We start from the raw sequence: 5,836 nt of genomic DNA on the forward strand, positions 1-5,836 counted from the left end.
CGTCGCCCACCGCCAGATAACTGCTACGAGCTACGGGCTACGGCGTAGCGGTACGACGCAACAGGCTACGGAGCGTGATGCGCCCGTGGATTCACCTTTAATGCCAATGTCATTTCATGAAATGCCATTGTATGGAATTGAAAAGAATAAATGATTCTCTTATTCATTTATTCGTGCGGTACAAAGCACGTGAAGTTAATTGCAGCATTTGTTATATGAAGTAGGAGATTTTGCATTCATAGCATTCTGTTTTAGAAAAATTATAGTTAGTAATAATTTTTGTCTCTTATTTTGTAATGTGTATTTTTTTATTAACGTAATCTTTATACCCTGAAATACTTTATTTAAAAATTAAACCTTCAAATTGCGAGAGCACCCAAGCAAAATAAAAGCTATCATGGAATTTTATGTATGAAAACATTTGCGTTTAGAAAAATGCCTGGTCCACTCGTTCAAGGTAATCAAATTGTTCCAGTCAAATGGTTATAAGTTTACCCTCGAGTGTCCCTCATAAAAGGTGAACCGAATATATGCGTGAGTTTATTAGAGTATGAATTTGCGTGATTTAAGTGGCCCGTCGCTACCAACACGCGATTGCTTACCAATGTTCACATAATTACGTATTCATACCAATATTCATAGTATAAAAAATGTTAAGTGACATAATTGGCACGTTAAACAATTAGCGTTTGTTTCAATTAAATTAAATTTTAAGTTATTATTATTATTCAGATGTTTTATGCGACGTATTTTATTTTGATTTATGTTCAACAATATTATATTATTTCACACTCATCTTTTTTACTATTCGAAAAGCGTTGCTATATTATGAATTTAATATATCGTTAGAGTAGTGATAGACTTACTGTTTTTAGGGTTCCATACCCAAAGGGTAAAAACGGGACCCTATTACTAAGACTTCGATATCTGACTGTCCGTCTGTCTGTCTCCAGGCTGTAACTCAAGTACGGTAATAGCTAGAGAGATGAAATTTTCACAGATTATGTATTTCTGTTGCCGCTATAACAACAAGTAAGTACTAAAAACAAAATAAATTAAATATTTAAAGGGGGCTCTCTGATTCTGATCTGATCTGATTCTTAGCTCGATATAAATGATGGCAATAGACTAGTACCTACGTAAAATTTTCACAAAATACTCAATTGTATTTGTACTTTAATAATTAATTATAAAATTAAAATTAAAAAATTAATTTACATTATTAAGACATATAAAAAAAAAACACATTTTTGTCCTATTTTTGTTCTATTATTATTTTATAATTTATTGTGTGTTGGCTTTTGAAACGATTAAAAAAAATAATGTGTTAGTAGATAAGGTTAATACCTCCACACTCATGGAAATATTTACAAGGGTGGAGCTGCAGGAAAAACTAGTCGAAAAGCACTCGACATGTTTGAAAAAAGCACTTGGTTACGTGAATCTGGAATTCGAGGCCAGGCCAGAAAACCCACTGAGAGTTGCAAAATAAGAAAAAAAGACAACCGTCAGCGGATGAATTAAATCGAAAACTCTGAAAATTTCGTAAAAGCTGAAAAGCTGCAAATGCGAGTTCCACTATTGAGGTAAGCTGTTTTCAGATTCGCTTTAAAACTTTCGAGTTGAATTATTCGTAAGAGATTTCAAGGAAATCCAAAAATGGTATTTTGAAATGATTCTGCATTAAGGCGCGCCCCATACGGAGATGCCGTAATTTACTGTTTTTAGAGTATTATTAACTCATAATTTGAAAGCTACAAAATTATAATAAAAATACAGCAATAATCTTCAGCATATGAACATTCCTTTCTCTGTTCTTCACTTCCCATTTTTTTTTATTATACTCATGATATCAGCTTCCAAAGTAATACCAATTTATTTAAATTCAAGCATACATTCAGCATCTCTTTTGACAAATAACGGTTATTTACAATTAACGTTTATTTGAAACACACGCCAATAGATCGACAATTTCATTAACTACATATTTTCCGTTTGAATTTTTTTAGGTTAATTTTGAACTAAGATAAGTAAAAAATAGGATTTTGGTGCGATTTCAGCAACGCGGCAAATGTATGGACAAGATCGTTTGCTCAGGGGTTTGCAGAGGGCCTTAAGTGTGCTTTTATTTGGATGTTACAGATGGTTTTAAATAAACACAAGTGTGATCATAATGAGCTAGTACCTCTACTATTAAGAAAATGTATGCAGATGCAGATAGCAGACCTATGCTATTTGGTCGGGTTGCGTCACGCCTATCCGATAGATGACGACTAAAATAGGCAAAACGTAACCTAACAAAAAACAGAGGGCCGGAAACTGCCTATGCATTAATTTATCTGATGGTACAAAATCAATAAAGTAATTTTGTAATTTTCATACTCAGTAACAATATATCTTATGCGATATAAAGTGAGGGTATGAAAATAAAAATATAAGGGTCTTGAACATAAAAAAGTGGCTTACTTTTTCACAGTCAGCTGATTTAGTATATACATCCTATCGTTATAAATCTAAGCCCAAAATAATCAGCCAAAATGTCCCTCAAACTTTCCTCGTTTACTTTCGCGATAAAATAAAGGTTTCGTCGATTAAACTTTACTTTGTGGTTTTATTTTTAGCATCTAAAATCTAGGTCAAAGTCATATATTTATGTTACATTCAATTACTATAATTCTTATTAGTTTAAAACTTTCAATTTTTCGAACAAAACAAAAATAATCTACAAATTATTTTGATCTCTATTAAAGATTTGAAAGTTGTGGGTGAAGAAAAAATTGCATTATGATAATCAAAGTTTCATTTACAAACATTTTTAAGATTATTTCCAATGAACATAGACAGCAAAATCGACATCATGCTGTCTGTGTAGATTTTAACATAGTTAAGGCAATATCACAATACAATAAAATGGTTCACCCAAATGATCATTGATCATCCCTCGGATGAATGATTTATTTCACTTTGAGTACGTTCGGTACTACTGTATTCAGACATGTCACTTGAACTATAAACGATGAATAGAAACAAAAAATACTACATCTTTTCAGCTCTGTAGATGCATGTAAATCAGACAAAATAATTATAGAAATTCTTCACAATTTTCTTTTTCATATGACGATTATAGAAGAATACTGAGAAGCTCCTTATTTTCTAAATAAAATGATATAATATCTTTGTAAATAATATAATGTTGTACCAGATAAAAGTAGTATTTAATTACACGGTATCCCTCACAGTGTAGCGTCATTCACCATCACAATAGTCCAATTTCCTGGAGCTGACAAGAGGAAGGCTTATGAGTGATCTGAGGATTCTGTTTTTCCTCCAGAGAAGCTATACAAAATATAAATTGAGTTTTCTGATTGACTCTTCTGATCATAATACTTTTAGAGATTTCCTTGATTTTTGAAGATTTATTAAATCACATTTCAGGGTGAAAACAATGCCCTATAATTATAAGTCGTCAAAAAAAACCTTTAATTAGAATGCTACATAATATTATACAAAGTAATTGAAATGTAACTTATAATAAAACTACGGAGTAATATGATAAACTCATGTAAATGTAACACAGCTAGCGCACGAACTAAAATATTTCTGTGAAACTTTTAATGCGATATTCAAATATCTAATGAAAGTTTGAAATAACAACGTTTACATAGAGACTCATTATCAAACATAAACAAGGATAGCTTCGTTAGTAATTTGTAACACAATTCCAATCCCGGTACGTTCCATGATACGTTACGTGAATAAATTTCGTAATATAATTTTCTGATCGCTGAAAATTATACCCGGGAATTGTAGATTTGTCAGCAACATTCAAAGAACTGAAGTGGGATTGAGCACAGATTAATACGCTCTTTGCTCACGTCAGACCTGCACGGATCTTTATTCGCGTCTTGAAAATGTATTAACTTTTATAACGTAGCATTTTACCTGACACTTCAATGAATGAAATGTTGCTATTACTAAGAGATCGCCCAATGGTCGAAATTTGACCTTAAATTTAATTACTTACCTTCTTCTTTTGGCTCCCCATTTAAAGTATTGACTGTTTCAGATTTACTAAAAAAAATCAACAAACCATTTTTAATATTTTGAATATTTTGACAACAGACTTCAATCATAAACAAATGAGTAGTCGTTTGTATAGGCTTGTCACTAAAAACATGGAGTGTACGCGTTGTAGTGTGTGTAATGTTTCATTTATTAAAATAATATATGATAAAAGCATAATTTTAAAACAATATTAGCTCGATGCACTCCTTCTCCATATAAACTACAACTGTGCGAAATTTCATGCTCCTATGTTTCCGCATTTTTCGTAAAAAGGGTTCCAAAGTTTTTCGCTCGCGTATAGATACATTAATGTGCAGTAGTAATATATAGTAGTAACTATGACGTGGTCACAAAAACATAGAATTGCTCGTTTAAAGATATAAGATTATATATGAGAAGGACCAAAAGCAATAAATTACAACGGTATCTTTCATATGTTATATATATATATATATATATATATATATATATATATATTGGAATCTCGGAATCGGCTCCAACAATTTTCATGAAATTTAGTATATAGGGGATTTCGGGGGCGATAAATCGATCTAGCTAGAATCATTTTCAGAAAATGTCTTTTTATTTGTGTTTTATCGAAATATTTTAAAAGTCAAATAGCTACTTATATTTATATATAACAATATTCGGTCTCTTGACTCGGAGGTCGTGGGTTCGATTCCCGCTTTGGAAACTTGTTATTTCCAAGTTTGGCTAGGACAATGCAGACTGACCTGATGGTCTGACAAGTAAGATGATCCATGCGTCGGATGGGCATGTAAAAAGTTGGTCCTGCGCCTGATCTCTCGCCAGTCATGTCGGTCTTCCGTCCCACTGGGTTATGAGAGAAAAGGAATAGAGAGGGCTCTTGTGTACTGCGCACACACTTGGACACTATAAAATTACTCCTGCGTAGCTGGCCTGGTTTCAATGAAACCGGCCACCGTCACTGAAACCGGTGTGGGAGCTATTATAATGGTCTCCTAACAGCCAATCACTAGTCACTGGCTAACAATTAAAAATGATTTTCTTGAAGTAACTTGTTGCTTAATTGAATTTTATTTGATGTAAAAAATGCCACTAAGCCGCGTCATTATCCGTATCAAAAATTATAAATATGTCACTGATTAGTGTAAATAATGCGATAAACATGTTGACAAAAACCGAATTGTTGGGTTCTGCAGCAACATATAATAAAAACCGGCAAATATTAAAAATTAATTTTATGTAAAGAATACATCGTCATTTAGTTGGAAAAGTAGGTACCATCGAGGAAATTGATTCCTTGGCAGTTGACGGACCTACGTCATTTGGTCGGATCATGTCAATTAAACGTTAGCTGTAATCGGACAGAGGGCTTAAACAAGCGGCAAGCGATTATTATCGTAAACGCTAACGTCAACTCCACAAAATGTATGGGATTTGACATTAGTATTCGCTAGCGAAGCGATGACTTATGTAAAATCGCATACATTTTATTAGCGTTTACGATAAACGTTTGCCACTTGTCTACTAGGGTAGATGGGTTTGAGTTTGACTTAACGCGACCAAATTACTTAGGTCCGCCGTCTGCCTAGGAATCAACTTCTCTGATAGTACCTACATGCCTTTTTGAATCATCTAATATCTTGGCTTGTATGTAATATAATTATCTTAAGCTATAATAATATTATCTAATCCTAACTATATTTTGTTTCAGAACTGTGGTTAATGAAAATTTTGAATTCTCTCTGGGAATCCTAATTGTTATCAATATGGATATAATTTGTAA

This window comes from Aricia agestis, chromosome 5, assembly GCF_905147365.1.
Source record: "Aricia agestis chromosome 5, ilAriAges1.1, whole genome shotgun sequence".
NCBI lineage: Eukaryota > Metazoa > Arthropoda > Insecta > Lepidoptera > Lycaenidae > Aricia > Aricia agestis.